Below are 20,961 nucleotides of genomic sequence, written 5' to 3'. Positions count from 1 at the left end.
ATCTACCCATCCAACTATCCATCCATCCATCCATCCATCCATCCATCCATCCATCCATCCATCCATCCATCCATGTATCCATGCATCATTTTTTTCTGGCCACATCTTATGCTTGGTTGCATGAATGCTTGCTAGCATCCCACACTGCCTTAAGTACATTCGCCCGTGGGCCAAGCTTATTTTGGGTGGCCAGCACATGTCTCGTTTCCTAGTATATCTTCAGAGTTCAGAATCTTGGAAGAGTTTCCAGAAGTTCTCTGTCCTACCCTCTTGCTATTATCAGTCTTGCTCCACTGTACACTCCTTAAGGTTGGGGGATATTTTTTGATTCAATTAGTTATTGTTTTTTTTTTTTCTAAAGTGTATTTGTGGAATGTTCACAGGTGCTTTACCAAAGAATAGATTCCATAAAAAAAATAATTGGGAAACACTGTACTATTTGTTAGAGCCAATGGTGTGTGATTCATGATGAGTGATATCTATACAGTTTTCCCCAAACTTATTTCACCTTGGGAGGCTTGCTGGTAGAACAAATGACAGTATTAGTGTTCTGTGGAACATACTTTTGGAAATGCTCGTAGCAACTGCCCTGGCTTAGCCCACTGCATAGAACAGAATATGTACTCAACACTGTGAGTTGAATGAATACTTAACTATCTGTCATGGCTCATAAATTTCCAGACTATTGCCGGCAGGTTTCCTTCTTTCTCATCTTTTGGTGATCACACTCATGCACACACTCAGATGAACCTGCAATGCTTCAGTCCTACAGTGATTCTGGTTGGCCTGACCTGAGAGTTTCCAAACCCTGGTTCGCAGAAATGTATAGTTCTATGAGGGAGATTTAGGGACTTTGCAACTTTTAGCTAATTTTCCTTAAAAATTTTTATTTTTAAAACTTTTTAATAGTAAAAAATGAAGGCTAAACACTCAGATGTTACTTTCTAGAATTTAGGACACTGGAGAGCATCTTCATGTGAACTCCGGTTGCCAAATAAACTTATTTTATGCAGGCCTCATTACCAAAAAAAAAAAAAACTTCTCCTGTCATCTTTGTTTTCTTGTGGAGGATACTGAGGCCATGAGTTGAGGTGTTAATAAGCTTATGCTTTTTTCAACTACATGTCTTGTGAATCAGGATTTTTTCAACCTTGTGCTACCAAAACAAAACATAGCAGTGAGTATGATGCTAGGGTAGCAGAGGATCTACAACTATCATCTATAATTTCTGATTTCAAAATATGTGTATTCATCAAATAACCTTATTGTTTTCACTGATTCACTATAAATGTTATGCATTTGGCCTTATACAAAGCAGTCTGAGTGTTAAAAACACACACTAGCTTGTTTTATACATTTACATGCTGCTTAATCTTTGTACCTCCAGCAGTAGCAACTACCTGGCAAACAGCCTGGGTTTAATAAAATGTTGGTTGAACTAAACAGTAGTAGGACAGAATATGGAGTGAAGAATGGGTCAGAGATAGTATTCAAACTATTCAGAAGAAGATTGTTGAAAGAGAGAGAGAGAGAGAGAGATCTACCTTCTTCCTTCTCTGGATACCTGGGAAATAGAAGGGGGCTGCTTACAGGCAGGAATGTTCTCTGTAACTGTCCCCTCCAATAGCATGCCCAGGGTCTTCTGCCACATGTGTGTGATGTAAGCATATGCAACCTAATGGACTGACTGTTGCTGGAGGTAAGGAAAACATAGGGGAAGGGCTGAGATCCTTGCAATTTGGATGAGAATAATTTACCAAAGTGGGGAGGGACAGGAGTCACGAATGATGTGTTAAAATGCAACAGTCCCTTCATGAAATATTCACCACTTTAAACACATCTAATATTAAAGATTAAAAGTCCTGGGATTTGTCCTCGAGACTCCCAGGACTGATTTATGATCTGCCACAAGGCACAGGCCTCATGATTCATAATGGGAGAGATAAAATGGTTACCTCTGGCAAAGAGAAAGGAAGTCAGGCTAGGGTGGGCAAGGAGGGATGGGAAAGGGGGCTCTTTCTTCTTTACAGAAAGGGCAACAACCAAGGTTCCTGTCTCTCCTATCAGTGACTCTGCAGGAAAGGGCACAGGTCATTTTTCCCCCTTTCCCTCCTTTTGGGAATATTAGTGAGAATGAGAAATCTATACAGAAAAAGGATGTTGCTACATTTTTCTCTTTCTTTCTTGTGTGCTTACTAGGCAAGTTTCCCCTGACTTGGAATGGATCATTAATTACTGATGCTCATTATACAAGAAATATATATTTTGCAAATGAGAGGCATCCACCCTGGAGGCCCCCAGAAGGCTGCCTGGAGAAGAGGAAGTGAGGCAGAGGGAAAAGTGCACAGGTGCTGGAGGCAGACAGACCTGGGGTCCAATCCTCACTTTCTTTCTCCCTAGACGTGTGGTCTTGGAGAATCTACCTTTTTGGGTCTCAGTTTTCTCATCAATAGAAAGGGAATGATAGTAATGTCAATCTCACAGAGCTGATGTAAGAATAAATTGAAGTAGCAAAGAATAAATCTCATGGCTCAAGTAGACAATGAGTGGATGCTCAGTATGTTAGTCTCCTCCTCTTTCTCTTTCATTCCACGATGGCCACTGGGTTCTGATATATGCTGACATATTAACTCCAAGGACACTGGATAAGTAATTTCCTCCTTGTTGGGTCTTAGTTTCCCCATCTGCCAAATGGAAGGATGGAGTAGATGTTCACCTTTTCTGAGTGCCAGTGAGAGTCAGCCATTTGCAGTGCCTTTCCGAATCCCGAACCTCTGCTTTCAAGACACCGTTTGTTTTAGGCTTAGCTGTGATTACTCTCAGCAGTTGGGCCGGGTGTCTCCGGCAAGATTTCCATCAATGCCATAGCTATTGGCTTTATTGACTCCCGTTTCCCATTTTGCTGGCTCAGCTAACTCTCCACGATTTGCAACCAAGCATTTCCTTCTTGCAAGATGCAAGCCTCTGACAGCCCAAGCTGAGGATTATTAACCTCTTCCCTGAGTGAGTCCTTTCCTCAATCCTGCTCTGCACACCCAGGGAAGCCAGGCTGTCAAAGTTCAGCTCTTCAGGGATACACATTTACATGGTTTCCACGTGCTGACTGTGAACTCCCACGCTCCCTTACTCCTGTCACTATAGAAGCTCTCTGAAGGAAGAAATTGCACTCATCTTGCTCACCACTGCATCCAGCACCTGTTGCACTGCCTAGTACCTACATAAATGAGGGGGTATATTTCACAATAGTAATGCCTTTGCTAATGGGATAGGGAAACAATTTTTTTGTTTGCCTGTTTTCCCCACTAAACTGGAAGTTTCTTGATTGCAGAAACTTTTTCTTAATCATCTCCATATCCTAGTAATTATTATAGTGCCTGATGAAGGGTAGGCGACTCATTTGTTGAATGAATGAATGAACGGATGAATTAGTGAATGCATAAATATATTGTAATCTTCATGAATTCAGGCTGAGTTCATTTAGAATAATGATGGTTCTGCTGAAGATTGGAAGAAAGTTTCTTACATTCCTGATAGGTATTTGCCAAGGAACTGGAAAGCATAAACATGAGTCTAATGAAATGTCTAAAATAGAAATCTATTTCATATCAGAGCAGAAACAGCTCTTAAAGATCATCTAGTTCAAATCTTCCCAGCGTCATTTTTCAGAAGGGGAAGTGCAAGCTCAGAGAGTGGAGACATTTGGCCAAATCACTGGACTAGCCTTGGGGTGTATCGGGATTAGAACCCAGGACTCTTCGCCACCACTTCAGCGTCCTTTCTACTACACTGGTGGTCTCAATACCTCAATACACCCGGCAACATTTTCTAGGAATTTTTTTTTTCCTTTGTACTCCTTTGACATTTCTGAGTTTCCTGTAATGAAAATGTTAGTACATTTACCAACAGGAATTATTTTTAAAAAGATAATGAATTTGAAGTATCCTTAACAGATTAAAAACATACATCTATATGTGATCGATCATGCAGACCTTAACAAAGAGTTTAACCTCTTCATTAAAGTGGCTCCCTTAAGGGAATTCAATTAAGTGGATTTTCATCATGCTAGTTACTAGAACTCTGCATCATCAGCTATAGATGAGCTGTATAGGTTTTAAAATATTTACTTTTTATGTCTCCGAGGTCCCATTTATTGAGTTCTCCTTTTATGTTACATGCATTCTCACTCCATAAACTCTTAGGTAAAGACAACGGATTCCCTCAATTATGAACAATCTGAGTTTATCTTGTGTGGGGCTCTCCTAAACCACTTCAAAGTGGACAGTGCCTTCATGTTAATTAGGTAATTAATTACCTAATTAGGCCAGTGGTAAGGCCAGTGGACTGGTGAAATAGTTCAGAGTGGGCCCTGGAATCATCTTTCTTTGGATTCAAATCCTGGATCTGACACTTACAATTTGTACCAACCTGATCAAGTTGCTTCATCTCTCTGTTTGTTTCCTAGTCTGTAATGAGACTGATATCACCTATCTGCTGGAAAGATCAGTGATGTATTTGAAAAGTCCTCAGCACAGTCTTTGGCATTTCTTCTTGCTGCAAACATTGTAGCTGTTTGAGTTTTTGTTATTATTGTTCCTGGATAGGAGGGGCTGATTTAGCATCTTGTTTTAGTGGAAAGAAAGTGGTTTCTAGATGAAGGATAGTCTCAATTTCAAGGTATGCCCTTTGCAAAGCCAAACCCAGTTTCTCTATCTGTAAATTTGGGGCAGTTTGAATGAAATAATCTCTAAGGCTGATTAGTCCCCGTGTTCCCAGAACCAGCAACACCTGTTGCCTTTGTCTATGGCTCCTCCTACCGAAGGCCATACAGGCATGGACAAGGGCATCAGCCAGAGGTTGCTGCCTCCTTTTTCCCCCAGAGCTCAGAAGAGCTCAGCACTTGCCCATGAGAGTGCCAGATAAGTATAAAGCCTTCTTCCCAAGCCCGCCCAGCTGTCTGGCTCCCCTCCTCCCACCTTGTCATCCTCTTATGATTCCATTTTCACTTGCTTCCAACTCAGTCATCACTTATCATCACATGCCAGGGACACTGGCTGCTGTTCACTTTCCTATTTACTCTTCTTGTAGCTGTGGCTTGGGAGGACATCTCCTTGGGCCCTTGGAGCAATAAGCATGCATGGCATCCTTTCCTGTTCTCACTCTGACTGGGCCACCTCGGGCCTCTTCACTTCTGTGTCGCTGGAGCCCAGCTCAAGGCCAGGCACACAGTGGAGGAGGCATGGGCTGGGCATAACATTACTGATGGCCTGCTGTGTGCTAGGAGTGACGGAAGACAGTTGACATATGTCATCAATGTCATCTCGCAGGTCACACTCATGACTAGTTTCAGAAGGAAGATACTAGAGTCCACATTGTAAAATAAGGAAACTGAAGCTCAGACTTAACTAATCTCTTGCCCAAGGGCATAGACTCAGGTCTTCAAAGCTCATGCTCTTTTACACAAGCACAAACATCACAACAACAAACATAACCACAGGGGCAGTAGCAAGGAGAGCTGCCTTTAACTTGACAATTATCAAGTGCTAGACAACAAGAAGTAGAAATCTCCAATCCACCCACTGAAATTAGCATTCCGCTGATTTCTAAAATCCAACTATAACTAAAGGTTAAGAACTGCTTTTTCAAATATCCCCTGTTCAAATGTAAATACTTCATATGAAGACTGTACTGAATTCATACTACCTATGTAATGAAGGGTTGTTGGATTGACTTCCTGCTAGCAGGGGTAAGCCATAGGAGTAACATCATACCTTCTGCTAACTGAGCATGTACTATGTGCTGACCTTACCCAAATAACTTCTGGTATCCATGACAACAGTGGGAGGAAGATTTATTGGCTCCACTTTAAACACTATGAAGCTGAGGCTTGGAAAGGGTAAGCTGCCCAATATTGTGAACAGAGGAGTGAACATCCAAGCCCAGCATCTTTCTGATTCTTCCTTCCCAAGCTATGTGATGACTCTCTAAGGGGACATGTTCTAAGAGAGTATGGAAAAGGGCACAGGAATAAGAAATCAGTGGGTGCTGAAGGAATACCTAGTACCCCTGGTAATTGAATTACCGGTGCCAAGTCCTCAGTTCTCTATAGTAGCAGGATGCATTTACATCCTTGCCATGCTTGATGGTGGGAAGAGTCACATTTCTTCCCTACCCTTTGTCTTCAGGCTTGGCATATGACTTGCTTTGGCCTATGGGATGGAAGCAGAGATGATGTGAACTAAGGTTTGAAATGGGCTGCGTGGTTGAGCTTGTTCTCTTGCCTTCCTGCCTCTTGCCATGAGAAAACCATGCTCCAAGAAGTGGCTAGTCCAAGGAGGATGAGGGACATGTGGAACAGAGCTGGACATGACCTGAGCTTGGAGCCAAGTGCAGCTGCGTCCTGGTTAGATCAATCCACTCATGTGTAACACAGGAGAAAAAATGCTTATAGCTGTTGACAATAAAGTGTTGTGGATGTTTGTCACGCAGCATTAGTGGAGCAAAAGCTGCTAATGTACCTCAAACTACATGTCCCCCTCTTTATTAATAATGGGCCCACTTTCTTCCCAAACTGGAAACCTTAGCAAAATCTGTGACTAGACTTTATTTTTTCACCCTTAACATCCAAACGGCACTTGAATCCAGTTGATTCTACCTCTTTGCTGTCACGCAGACCCATTCCTTCCCATCTCTCCCCACTGCCACTGCCCTGGTACAGGCCCTCAACATTGTCCATGTGCACTACTGAAAAGGTCTTGTCGCTGGTGACCCGCTCTCAGTGTCCCCCATCTAATCTGATTGATGGTCAGTTATGTTTTCAAAGAACAGCTGCACTCATGGTTCATCCCCAAAACTCTCAGTGGCTTCCAGTTGTTTTCATGATAAAGTTCATATAACCTAGTCAAACATTCAATGCCTTCCATGACTGGCCCCAGCCAATCTCTCAACCTTATCAATTACTCTCCTTCCTTTGTATCTTTCTTGCTCTAACTTGCTCTGGGTTTACCGATAAGAACGGGGCCATTTGAGACCTACCTGCAAACCAGGACCTGCTTCTTACAGCAAGTCTGCCTTGATCCCACTCCTTGAGAAAAGCAGAGCCTGAGAATTGGAGAGGGATGGATTCGGCAGAGGAGAGAGCAGGAGTTGAAAGGGAGTAGGAGGTGGAGGGAAAATTAAGTGGCAAAATGATTATTTAGTAAAGGAATGCGATCATTTGGGCAGTTTTGAATGTAAGCAGTGTCATCAGGGAATACATTTTACAGTGCTGACCCCTCTGCAACCTTGGGCAAATCACTGTACTTTTCCAGGCCTCAGTTTTCCCATCTGTAAAATGAGTAGCCAGTATTACTCTTCCAAACCTTGTTCAAATTCCAGTCCATGATTCTTCCTCCAACATGCTCTAGTCTTGCTTCGTGAAGTCAGCATCTCCTTAGGAACTTGGAGGGAGGCAGAGTATGTGTGGGAGGGTTGGGAGTTTGGGGAATAGAGGCTTGGGAGGCAGAGAAACATGATCGGAGTGAAATAACAAGGGGATATAATTCAGACTTTTATGAAGTGAGGTAGACTTCTTTAGAAGTCTATTCAGCCAAATGTGCTCTGTGACCTGCAACAGGTCCCCTCCCTCCCTAGGACTCAGTTTCCCTATCTGTACAGTGAGGAGGTTGGTCTTGATGACATCTACTCAACTTCTCACTGGCATCTCTGATGTCCCTTTTGCCTTAATCTGCTAGAGATGTTTCAGCCTTGTGCTTCCCAAGCATTTGAGACAAACTTGGACCCTGAATTTTAGCTGCCGGCCCCTTATTGCCATTCATCATCATGCCTCTGACAGCAAGAGGAAAAAAAATAGAGGCTGAAGGGTTCTGACGGCACAGGCTGGTGATTAGGTCTGATGGAGTTCAGAGTCCTTAACCAAGGCTACATGGGGACTAATTGGCATTGACACAGCTTATGGGGGCAGCATGTGGGATGGCCCAGGCCTAAGAGGCCACCAGCCAGGCCATACTAGGGACCCCATTTCAGGGTCTCGATCAGGAGACCCTGGCTCCATTCTCTCTCTTCCTAGGCTCCTCCATCCCTAAGTATGTACCACATACACGATTACCTATAAATTAGTGTCTGGGAGAAAAATATGTGGGTAAGAGACTCCCTTCAAATTATGGCTGATCGAGGATGGAGGGGTGAAGAAATCTCACTAACAGCCTGGAATGGCTGCGGATGCAGACATCTCCCACGACCAGGAAGGCTCTGGATCCAGTTTACCAACAGGTGATTCCTAACACGGATGCACAGAGCTGGGCCTGCTGGGCAAGTGGTTGCCCTCTCCCCGCCGCTCCCCACCTTTCACCCCAGGGCCCTGCATCATCCAAGCTTCTCAGATCAACCTGGAAGGGGTTGGGGTCCAAGGGACACAGCCTGTTGAAGGGGAAAGGGCAGTGGCCTGGGAATCAGAGCAATCAGAGGCCGAACCCTCCGTCTACTACTCACAAACTGAATGGCCTGGATAAATCACTGTACTTCTCCAGGCCTCAGTTTTCTCACCAGAAAATGGGCATCTTAAACCCACTTTAAAAATTTGTCATGGACTGAAGATAATATATTAAAAACAATTACCACACACGTAGGTAGCATTCAGTAAGTGGGAGTTATGATGACGATGATGATTTTTACTAAGGTTACTATTACTGGCAGCAGTGCTGTCATCGCCGTCGCTGTTGTCCAGGCCTGGCTCCCCCAGGCCATATTTCCTCTCTGGTTTGGTCCCCCTGCCCCTCTTGGCTGCAGCTCCCCTCCCGGGCTCCCTGCTCATAGTTCTTCCCTTTCACCTCCCCACGTGGTTCTTGCCTCATCTCTAGTTCACATCTTACTTCTTGAGACCATTTTCCATTCTCTGTACAATTCCTCCATGCCCAGCACAGGGGGGATTGGGGCACAGAGATGAATCCATCTGATTCTCTGTCTTCAAGGAGTTGACACTCGAGCAGGGGACTGACAGGAAACCACATCACTACCACAACGTGTGACTCGGGCTGGAGGGGGCGTGTGTGCAAAGAGCCACAGGATCCAGAGGGAGGAGTGTTGAACTCTGCCCCAAGGTCGGGGGCACACTAGCCAAGAAGGAGTGTAAATATTAAGAGGGAACACACAGAGATTCCTAACCGCCAGGCAGTGTTGGAAGTTCTTTATTTATATTTACTCATGTGACTTTCACAACAAGTCTATGAAATAGGTTCTATTTTCAACTCCGTCTTACAGATGAGGAGACTGAGGCCCAGAGGGGTGAAGTAATTTGCTTGCCTAAGGTCACGAAGCTAAGAGTGCCAGAGCCAGGATTGGAATCCAGCCAGCCTGGTTCCAGAGAGGGTGCTGCTGCCTCCAGGCTGTACTGCCTCCTCTCCAGGGGATGTAAGAGTTTTCCAGACAGAGGGAAGGATGGGTGCAAAGTTCAGTCAGAGCACAAATAGGAAACGGTGGGCTTTTGTTTCTCCGGATCAGCAGGGTACACTGGATCTGGTGGATCAGCAGAGCCAGAGAGCTTAACAGGCACTGAGGAATCCCACCGTAGTTCTGCGGGTGTGGGGAAACAGCCTCTGGAAACCCCCATATCCCCTCTACAAAAATAGTCTTTCCAAATGCTGAATCCAAGCATGGTGCATGCAGAGAGGCGGTTTAAATCAGAGAAGACAGGCACTGGAGTCAGAACAGGGTTTGGACTCTGCATTTGTCACCCAAGGGCTCCATAACTTTATACAATTTCCTGTCTCTGGCCAATTTTCCTCAGTTCTACAATAAGGTTCATCAGGCCTGGCCCTCTCACTGAACAACATCAAGGATGCTCTATTCCCAGCATGGGCTCCATAAACATAACCTGCTATTGCTATGATCATTATCAGGGAGCCAGTTTTCTCAGTGCTCTTTCCTGACCATAGTGCCTATCTGGGACCCCTCAGTTATAATTTGCAAAAAGGGAAAGGCTAAGAGTTGCTTATGGATCCTGTTAGGCATGATGTGTTTGATCCACCTTTTCACCTTTAATCTACCCAACCGCTCTGTGAAGCAGGTGCTAATGTTGCCCTGATTTTACAGAAGAGGAAACTGAAGCCCCCAGGGGTTAAATGACTGGCCCCCAGTTCACACTGCAAGAAAGCAACAGAGTCAAGATTCGACCCCAGGTCTGCTGGATTCTGGAGTGAGAGCTCCCCACACTGTACCTGGGAAGGTGAAGGAGGTCAGCCTGCCCCTCTGTCTCACCCAACATGACCTACCTCGTTGGCTCTACCTGGCCATCTACCACACCTCAACTGGAACTTACAGGGATGCAGATGAGACAAGGTTGTGTGTTGTCAATGCCACGGGACCCCGCAGCTCTGCCTCCCCACCAGTTGCTGGGTGGCCTTGCTCAAGCACCTTCATCTCTCTGAGCCCCATCCTTCTATCCTAGAAGATGGGGAGCCTAAGTCCTGTCTTCTCCCATTCACAAGGATGCAGTGAGGATAAAATATATACTGAGACCATTCAGAACACATGATGATTAATAATGTACTCATTCCCCACTTGAACAAAACCTGAAACAGCAAAGTGAAATATATAAAATAAATTAAGCAGAGGGTAATTATTCATTTTGCAAAAGAGTTCTTCACTCCACAAAAGAGATGCATTGATGGTTTTTTTTTTCTTTATAGCACCGGCTATCTTTGTGGGTTTAAAATCTAATTTCCTTTATAAAATGAAAGCAAAAAGAGTAATGATTTTCCAGATGTGGACTGAGTAGAATGGGCCACACATACGTGTCCTGTCCATGCCATCCATGTCATAAAGCAAGGGGGTCTGGACACCCTCAAGGGGTTGGAGAAGAGTGGGACCTTTGCCTTCATCTAGTCAGGAATTGGGGAAAACGAACAGAAGCTGTGGATAGCCTGCGATGTCTGCAATCTGGTTCAGAGGGTCCCCTCCTCAGAGTGACCTCAGCCTCAGCTATAGGCAGATGGTCAGGGTCACAGCTAGCTTCCCCAGGAAACTGGAGAATTGTCATTCCCAGTTCCTTGCATCTGGAATAGTATACCATTTTACATAATATGTACATTCAGCTGAACCCAGCTAATTTTCACTGTGCTCATCTCATCCTGATTATATTCATATTCATGTTCTTGCCCACTCCCCCCCCGCATCTCTCTTCTGTTTTATGGCTTTCTCTCTTTCTCCCAATTCTGTCTGTCTTTTTATTTCTCAATCTTTGTCGCTGCCTCAGTTTCTCTCTGTGGTCTCTGCTTCTCTGTCTCTGCCTTTCTCTCTCTGTATCTCTATATTCCTCACTGTCTGTCTGTCTTTCTCTATGCCTCTCTTTCCTTTATAACACTCTGCAGCAAAAAGAACTTGAACTTGAGTCAGAGGCTAAGTTAAATCCCCAGACCCATCTTAATTTCCTCATCCACAAATAAGAGACCAAAAAATGACAATCTGTCTACTTCAAGGGTCAATGTGAAGATTACGTAAGATTCATTATACAGAGGTTTCTAGAGCAAGGAAGATATTCACTTCCTGTTAATTCCATTCCTCCTTCTTTTCTTCCTCTTGTCTTGATTTCTCTGATTTTCCTCTTTCCCTTCTTCTCTTCCCTTCTTCTCTCCTCCCTTCCCATCCATCCCACTCTCCTTGCCTCCCTCTCACAGACGCACACACACCACAGCCCCCGCCGCCCTCACTTCCCTCCCTAGGCAGCCCCCAATTTCTGGCAACCATTTAACTGCAGCACAGCATAGGTTCCCATTACTAAGACTCAAATTCTTGTACAAAATATTTTTTTTTTCTTTTTTTTTTTTTTTTTAATTGCAGTAACATTGGTTTATAACATTGCAAAAATTTCAGGTGTACATCATTGTACTTCTATTTCTGCATGGACTTGTACAAAATATTTTTATGCCACATTTACTGGTATATGATGGAAATCATTGTGAATTATTAAAATTAAGCAACGTGTGTCCAGGTGGCCTCCACAGGCTTCACTAGGGAGTCAGGCTTCACTGTTACGTCCATTTTCGGCCATTTGAGTGATTACAGCAGGCTGCTCACACCGTACAGGGCAAGGCCACCTGACCTCACTGGACTTGTGTGGAGCAGCTTGAAGTCCTCGATGCGCTGTCCTAAGGGACAGTATTGGTGTGATTGGCATAAAATCCAGACACCTTCCTCACTGCCCGTGATCTGGTAGAAACCCATCTAGTGAAGTTTTAATTAAGAGACCATTTAACACTGTAACCAAAAGGTTGGGGTGGATACACACACACACACACACACACACACACACACACACACACTCCTTCTATTCAGAGGCCTTTTATAATCTACATTGAAATGAAAACTGCCTTCAGTCAAGAGAGAAGAGAAAGGAGAGTGTGGTGCAATGGACTGGCTCCCTACAGATGGTATCAAGGAACCAGAAAAGGCTAGTGCTATTGCTAAATGCTGTGTTTTAAATGGTTTCCTGGAGGCCCCTTCTGCTCAGAAATCTGTCATCACGCCTTCCATTCCATCATGAATAAGTCTTTTGTGGGTTAAGCATTGCCAACACTGGGGGTTCTTTTTTGCCCCTGATTCAATAATTCCTATTTCTTGAAGAGTTATATTTGCCATATAATGTAGCAGGTACTTTGTACTGATTATAATCGTCACAACAACCTAGCAAGGGTGAATACCTTTTCCTCTGATGAAAAAGATCAGGAAATTGAGACGGGGAAAATTAAGCAATTTGCTCAAAACTGTACCAATAGCTAGAGGCAGAGCCAAGATTGTAACCCAGGTCTGTCTGACTTCAACGCCTCGACTCTTTCCATTTTGCTCTGACTGTCTCTCCAAAAACACAACAGAGCTCACCATGAGGGCAGCTTGATTATGAGCAAACGGAGGATGGTAGCAGCATCTCGTCTGCTTCCTTCCCTGGTGACTGACTCATCTTGGGGTTCAGTCAATGTTTGTAAAGACAGACATTAATGAAGCTTATTGGGAACTTGTCATGCCCAAGACGTCCTGCACTGAAACACTTCTTTGCGTGAATGAGTGGATCTGATCGTAAGCCTGCAAGATGAGCCTGGAAAAGCACTGCCAGAAGCCCACACCATCTTCACATGTTTAAAAGTCTCCTGAAGGCATTGGCTCAAGTTGCAGCTGGGGGCCTACATTCCAAGAATAAAATAGTTGACTGCTTCAGATGTTCTCAAGAGGTTGGGAAATCAAGCATCAGCACTGTAGTTGGGAGCCCTCTGCTCAGCCACTAACTTACCGAGTGACTTGGGCAAGGCCCTAACCCTCCCTGAACCTCAAGTTCATCTGCTGTCGAAGGAGGAGGTTGGACTAGATGGTCTGCATGGTTCCTCCTAGCCCTGGACATCTTTGTTCTATGACCCTCCCCACCCCCAACTTGTCCCTAAAGGAGAGTCTTTAAAGGCTTCTCGGGAGAAGGGTTGAAGAGGCCACCATCATGAATGAATACTTTTCCCTCCCCAAGTTTAAGGGGGACTCAGGGTTGTATAAGTGCTGAGTTGCCATCCGAGGATGAGCATCTCCTTAGATTTTGTGCCCAAGGCTCTTTACATGCCTCACTTTAGTACCAGCCCTGCTAGGCATAGTGTTCAGTAAAGCTCTGTTCAGCCCCCTGACTTGCATCACAGATTTGTGTCACTGTTCCCCTTCTCCTCTCCTCCTACGTCATTGGCGTCTATTATGGACGGAATGTTGGTGTCCCCCCAAATCCATATGCTGAAGCCCTATTCCCCAATGCCATGGTATTTGTTTTGGGATTTTTTGTTGTTGTTGTTTATTTTTTGCTGAAGAAGATTGGCCCTGAGCTAACATCTGTGCCAATCTTCCTCTATTTCATATGTGGGTCGCTGCCACAGCATGGCTGCCAACGAGTGGTGTAGGTCCACGCCCAGGAACCAAATCCAGGCCACTGAAGCAGAGAGCACTGAACTTAACCACTAGGCAATGGGGCCAGCCTCTGATGTGATGGTATTTGGAGGTGGCGCCAGTGGGAGGTAACTAGGGTTAGATGAGGCCATGAGAGTGGGGCTGTCATGATGAGATTAGTGGTCTTACAAGAAGCAGAGGAAAGAGAGATGGCTTTCTCTTTGCATGCACATACCAAGTCAAGGCTATGTGAGGACAAAATGAGAAGTAAAGAATTCAGCTGTCTGCAAGCCAGGAACAGAACCCTCACCAGGAACCAATTCAGTGGCATCTTGATGTTGCAATTCCCAGCCTCCAGAAGTGTGAGAAATACGTTTCTGTTGTTCGAGCCACCCAGTCTACGATATTTTGTTATGACAGCCTGAGCAGACTAAGACAGTGTCATCCTCTCCAGGGTCTTTTGTTTAGAGACAGTGTGAAAACTGGTCCTGGAGCTCATACACGTGGCGGGGGACACAGCAATTGTTTTTTTCATCTCTGATGTCAAAGCATGAAACCAATTTATTAGACAGAAAGTTCCAAGGGACAGAGATGGCAGCTTCTTTTGCTCACTGTCCCCAGTACTAAATAATTGCAATGAATGAAATACAGTATCTGACGAGTTCTTTCCATCTCCACTGCCACCACCCTGGCCCCAGCCCCCACCATCTCTGGCCTGGATTATCCCTCAGTCTTCTAAGCAGCCTCCTTGCTAACCACTCTTGCCTCTGTCCCTACAGATTTTTCTCAATGGAGTGGCCAGAGTGATCCTCTTAAAATATAAGCTAGATGATGTCATTCCTCAGATCAGAATGCTCCTGTGGCTGCCCACTGCATTAAAGTTGAAAGCCAATGTTCTTACAATGTTCTACAAGGCTCCACAGGCTTTGGTCCCTCTCTGATCCAACCTTCTAATAACCACCCAGTATCCAGTGAAGCCCAGTCATGTCCTCCTCCATGATCTTCCTCAAGTATGTGAGGCATACACCACCCTCAGAGCCTTTGTACTGGCTGTTCCCTCTGCCGGTACTCTGCTTTCCCCAGATAGCCACAGAGCGCGCTGTGCTCACTCACCTCCCTAGTCGTGCCTACCTTGAAGAGTCTACTTAAATTTGTAACCACCCATCTCCTCTGCACTCACAGCCCCCTCTTCCTTCAGCGTTTTCTTAAAAATAACAAGCCATCTTCTAACATACAATACAATTTATTTTTTTGTTACTACATATATTCTAATTATCTGTCAGCCCCCTTCCCCGCCTAGAATGTGAGCTCCATGATGGCAGCAATTTTTATCTGTTCTGTTCATCCTGACATCCTGCTTAAATTAGGTGCTTGATAAATACTGGTTGAATGTTAAATGAACAAATACATGAATCAATGAATAAATGCCAAAACCAGTTCTGTAACTCGGATGTCAAAGCGTTACATCAATCTACTAGACCAGGGCTTGGCAAAATTTTTCTGTAAAGGGTCATTTAGTAAACATTTTAGGTTTTGCAAGACATATGGTCATGACTACTCAACTGTGCTGCTGTAGCACACAGTCACAAGCAATATGTAAACTAGTGAGCATAGGTGTGTTTCAATAAAACTTTATTTATAAAAGACAGCAGTTGGCCTGTGGGCAGTAGATTGCTGACCCCTGCACCAGACTCAGCTCCATCAGGCCAGGCACTGGGTCAGGTTTTGCTCCTGTTGAATCCCAGTACATAGCATAATACCTAGCCCAGCATTGTCACTTAGTACATATTTTGAATGAAATGACATATATATGAAATGTTCTGCTGTTCACTCTGTCACAGCACTGTCTAAATGATCTTGCTGTAATAATGGAAATGCTCTATATCTGTGCTCTCTAGTATGGCAGCCACTAGCCACATGTGGTTATTGAGCACTTGAAATGTGGTAAATATGAATTAATTTACAGTTTAATTTAAATAGCCACATATGGATAGTAGCTACTATACTGGACGGTGTAGCTCTATCACAATCATTCTTTTGCTTCATGATCCAATTCTAGTCCTTCCTCCTCCAGGAAGCCTTCCCTGACTGCTAAGGCTCACAGTAACTGACTTTTTTTTTTTTTTAATAATCCTACAATACTTATTTTATTCACTTCATGTTTTGACCAAAATTATAAATAATAGCTAATGTTTGTTGAGCCGTGTGCACTAGGCATTGGGCTAAGTGCTTAATATGCTTTATTTAGGCCAATCCTCATCATAACCCTCCGAGGATTGTTATGTTGATATTATCACCACCATTCCACCATTGAGAAAAGCAGAGGTTCAGAAAGGTCAGCTAAATGTCCAAAGTTGTGAGGATCTAAAGCAAATTCCAGTCCATTTGAATCCAGAGCTCAAGCTCTCGGATTCAATTCAGCACAGCAGTTTATCAAGAGTAGAAATTTGTGTTGATCCTAGTCTCTGATGTGTACATGCTTTGTCTCCTTCAAGAGATCAGGAGGCCTGGGCCATCCTCTTTTGACATCCTCCAGAGCCCACAGCTGGGCATAGCACTGGCTCTCAGTGCAGATTTGCGATACACAGAATGTCAGAGCTGGAGAGCCATTAGAGAAAAGCTAATATCATTTCCTCTCGTGTTATACATAGAGAAACTGAGGCCCAGAGAACAAAGTGACATGTCAAAGGTCACACCATGAGTAAAAATTGCAAATCTAGGAGTGAAACTGATGGAATTTGTCTCCAAATCCAGTATTTCTTCTTCCATTCACTCATTCAATAATTCATTATTAAACATCAACAGCATGCTACACAATAGGCTGGGTTAGGAAATAAAGAAGTGAGGAATACAGACATAACCCTTGCCTTACTACAGCATACAGTCTCTTAGATAGTAATTGAACACAGAATCACACAAATATATAATTACAAGCTCTGATTCTGTATTGAGAGCATAGGGTAGCAGTTAAGAGGATAAACTCTAAAGCCAGACTTCTAGGATTCCAGTCTAAACTCCACCACTTCCTAGAAGTATGACTTTGGGAAAATCCATTAAGTTATGGGATTTAGTGTCCTCCTCTGTAAAATGGTGATCATAATAGGGCATTACCTTAATTCCAAGACACACACACACTTTCCACATTTTCATATCCCCGAAATGAGGACTTGTCAGGTAATTGTTAGTATCTATGGTAATTATCGGCTGCGCTTTTCTTAGCGGTACATAAAATATTGGTACACATATCCGACAGTGTCTTGATTTAGTTAAAACATGAATATACCTACCGCATGGGGTTCTTGAGAGGATTAAATGAGGTAACGTATGTGAAGTGCTTAGAAGAGTGCTTGACACATACTTTGCACTGTATAACGTGCATTATTATTATTATTATTTACTATAAAGGAAAAATAAAGTGCACTAATGGAGCTTAAAACATGGGGGGATAACTGAGTCTAGAACGTCAGCGAAAACCTCCTTGAGGAAGTGACATTTAAGCTAAAACATGAAGGATAAGAAAGAGTGAAGAAAGCAAAGAATGGGGCTTATAAAGAGTAGGGGTGGGTGGAGAGCAGACTGTTGCCTGCAGAGAGAACAGCAGGTGCAAAGGCTCTGTCACATTGGCTACTGGAAATGGCGCATTGTTAACAACTGTAGAACACTTCACAATATGGCTTTTGTACCCTAATAACCCTCCTAACTCTAGCCTATACTTTTACCATCATCTTACTTTTCCATATTTTTATTAATAATTCATTGGTCATAAGTATTACAAAAATATTTAGAAACTTCTGGATTTTTTTTTAATAGTAGGACATATACCATTTTCAGAGATCTCAATATACTTTGGTAACATACTTGTTGAATAAAATGAAATATAGTCTCTAATTTAAATGCCAGTAGGTTATATTTTGATGATAAAACCTAGTCTACAATGCTGAGAGCCCCCCTTCTTTCTGGGACATTCTGCCCGGAGATAATCATCAGAGATACCTCCAGTTACCTTCCTATATGCAACTTTACAATGTGAGACTTCAGATCTCTCACAACCTCTTTCTTTCAAGTTCAGAAGCAAAGGTTGCCTTGGACTTTCCGTGGGACTGGCAAGTTCCCAATAAGGAAAAGTTTTCAAAGTCTCTTTTGTAGACTATTCTAACCTTCTTGTCCTTCTCCATGTTTGAACCGTCCATTCTGTTGCCTGCTGTTGTGGGCTCTCTGAAATTTTATGACCTCATCTTTGACACAGATTGTGTCAAATCAAAGAACCTCAACCCTCTTCTACAACATAACATTGAACAACACATTTAAACCAAATATAGCAAGACTCCCAAACAGATATAAAATAGTTCCCTACATTTTATAAATGCGGTCACAGTGCCACCTCTCAGTTCTGTATTTTTCCCTTATCCCCAATCCAGTTGGGTCTTTTTATTTTTCAAGCCACCTTATTCTGTAAATTCTTTGTCCAAAGGATTCATACCTGCCTCTGAGAATTCTCTGCAAATGCCTATCAAAGAGACAATGCCAGCATGCCTCTCTTTTCTCAATGCTGAGAAAACTCTCTCACACAGTGACTCCTCGAAATAGTAGCTTGTCACTGTCTGAGTCCAAATCCCAGCTGTGATACTTAGTAAATATATGACCTTAGGAATGTTAATCAACTACTTTAAGACTCAGCTTCTTGTATGGAATATGGAAGCAATAAGAACTACCTAGAAGTGTTATAAAGACCAAGATAGTTATATAAAGTCTCTGCATGATGCTTGGTACACAATAAGTGCATAACAAATTGTAGATGCTGTTATTGTTACTCCAGTATTCATGTACCTCTTGATATATCACCAAAACTCCACCATGCCTCTCTTAACTGTAAGCTATATTGGCCATTGCCTAACACCCTCATCTACTATATATAATGAACTTGCATCAAATGGATCAATCTGATGACATAAATGGGCCTTTATGATTAACATTCATTTCATGGACTTTACTTAAAGTAGTAGAAAAACCTTGGTTTGTTGTTGTTGTTTGAATCATTTCTGTTGGAAATGGTTTTAAAAAGTTTGATTCTATTATCTTGCATGTCTGAATAATAAGTCACGGGCCTCATTAATTGACCATCAGTTTAGATGAGTTTTATTTAATTCAGGTTCTAGTAAAGTTCAAGACCAAGGAATGGTGAGATGGAGAGCATTATGGATTCTGAGGGTCAGAGTGATTCACTTCAAGGATTGATTTCCCCAGTTGAGGCCCACTGGAGGAACAGTATAGTTGGAAACAGACTAATTCTACAGATAAAAGATAGACCTTACTTTATTTGAGTTCAAGAAAGACTAGTGGTACTCAGCTCAAGAGAGAAGGTGACTTTCAGAAGTGAATTAGCTGTACCAGATAAGTCAGTAGCAAAAATACACTTAGCCAAAATGCCATCATCAGCACCCTGATGGACTAATCATGGTCCTGACACCAGTACCCTACACTCAACTCACTGACCAAGCCTTGACATGTCAGCAACTGAAACTCGCTTCTCATTCATTCATTCAAGAAAAGATGTATTAGTGCAAGAATTGTTTCAGTTCCTAAGATACAGCAATAAACAAGATGAGCAAAGGCCAAGCCTTTACAAAACTTATGTTCTTGTATATAAATCTCTCCTCTCTGGTCTGCCAGAAAGTTGGCTCTCTGTAGATAGATCTCAGCTTATAACTGCAGATCTCACCTATGCACTATGCCACTTAAACCCTACACATCTGCTACATTACCTAGAATCATCCCCCATCCCCCATCTTGCCATCTCCTTCAAGACAGGGACATTCTCCATCTCTGTGAATTCTTGGACTTCATAACTTCATAAAGTCCTTGTGTCCCTTTAAACTTTAGTAATACAGAGCTTAGCAAATACTAGAAGCAATGTACAAACATTAGAAATGTTTAGTACAATATAAGACAGATATCTGACATAACCGCACACACAGTTTTCTCATTTCATACCCAATTGCAAATGAAAACTGGCTGCTGAAGACATGAAAATAAACTCAATCTGATGGCGTACATGACGGGACTTCATATCAATTGTGAAAAGAAAATTCAATCAGCTTTAAATGCCATTTACAAATTGTTTCAATCATACTTAATGCTCTAAGTTATTAGTGCTTAAAAGGTCATAGAAACATGAATTTTGAGTTGGAAAATATCTTAGGAATTATTCAGGGTTGTAATTTGAATCTTGCCACTAATTTCCTTAGTGGCATTAGACGACTTGCTCAGCCTCAGTGGCCTTCAGTCTCCTCATTAGATCAGAATAGATGATGTCTGGAGAACCTTTTTGCCTGAAAAGTATGTTCCCACTCATCTCTTTGTTGAAAAGAAGGAATATGAAGTTCACAGCATGTGACATACCCAAAGTCAAGTGGTAAATCTGCGACAAAGCTGGCACTAGGATGGAGAGCCTGTGACTTTGTTTCATTGCATAAGTTTAAAAGCTACACGAGGACTAAATCAAAGGCCAACAAATAGGAATGTCCAGGTTATTATAAGTTTCTCTATCAGATGGTCAGCTGCTCAAGGGTAGGGACTGTATCTTATTTCATTCTCACATAATCTAACACAGCCGTGAATTGCTGGATTAAAAGTATCTCATGAAATATTTATTAAATTAGTGGAAATATTTATTGAATTAATTAGGTGAAGACAATAGTGACTGAGTAACTGGTTATAAAAATAACAGTAGACACTATGCTTTGAGTGCCCGCCATAGATTAGGTACCATGCTAAGTGCATTTTAAATGTGATTTTTCATTTCGTTCTCATAACAATTCTGCAAAAGAGGAATTATTCTTCTTATTTTTACAAATATAAAAATTGAGGCTCGAGGCGCCAGCCCTGTGGCCTAGCGGTTAAGTGCTCATGCTCTGCTGCTGGCCGCCCAGGTTTGGATCCCAATGACCGCTTGTCAGGCAATGCTGTGGTGGTGTCCCATATAAAGTGGAGGAAAATAGGCACAGATGTTAGCCCAGGGCCAGTCTTCCTCAGCAAAAAGAGGAAGATTAGCATGGATGC

At 43.0% G+C, this 20,961-nt stretch overlaps 1 protein-coding gene across 6 annotated transcripts in view; it reads right to left on the bottom strand.

Annotated features, from left to right (window-relative positions):
• The window catches only part of ASTN2 (astrotactin 2), an 841,205-nt gene that overhangs the window by 444,933 nt on the left and 375,311 nt on the right, over nucleotides 1–20,961 (bottom strand). The window lies entirely within an intron of this gene.

Source organism: Ceratotherium simum, chromosome 29 (assembly GCF_057802395.1).
Source record: "Ceratotherium simum simum isolate JZ-2026a chromosome 29, ASM5780239v1, whole genome shotgun sequence".
NCBI lineage: Eukaryota > Metazoa > Chordata > Mammalia > Perissodactyla > Rhinocerotidae > Ceratotherium > Ceratotherium simum.
Note: the sequence above shows the minus strand (reverse complement) of the source record. Positions and strands in the feature narration are given on the sequence as shown.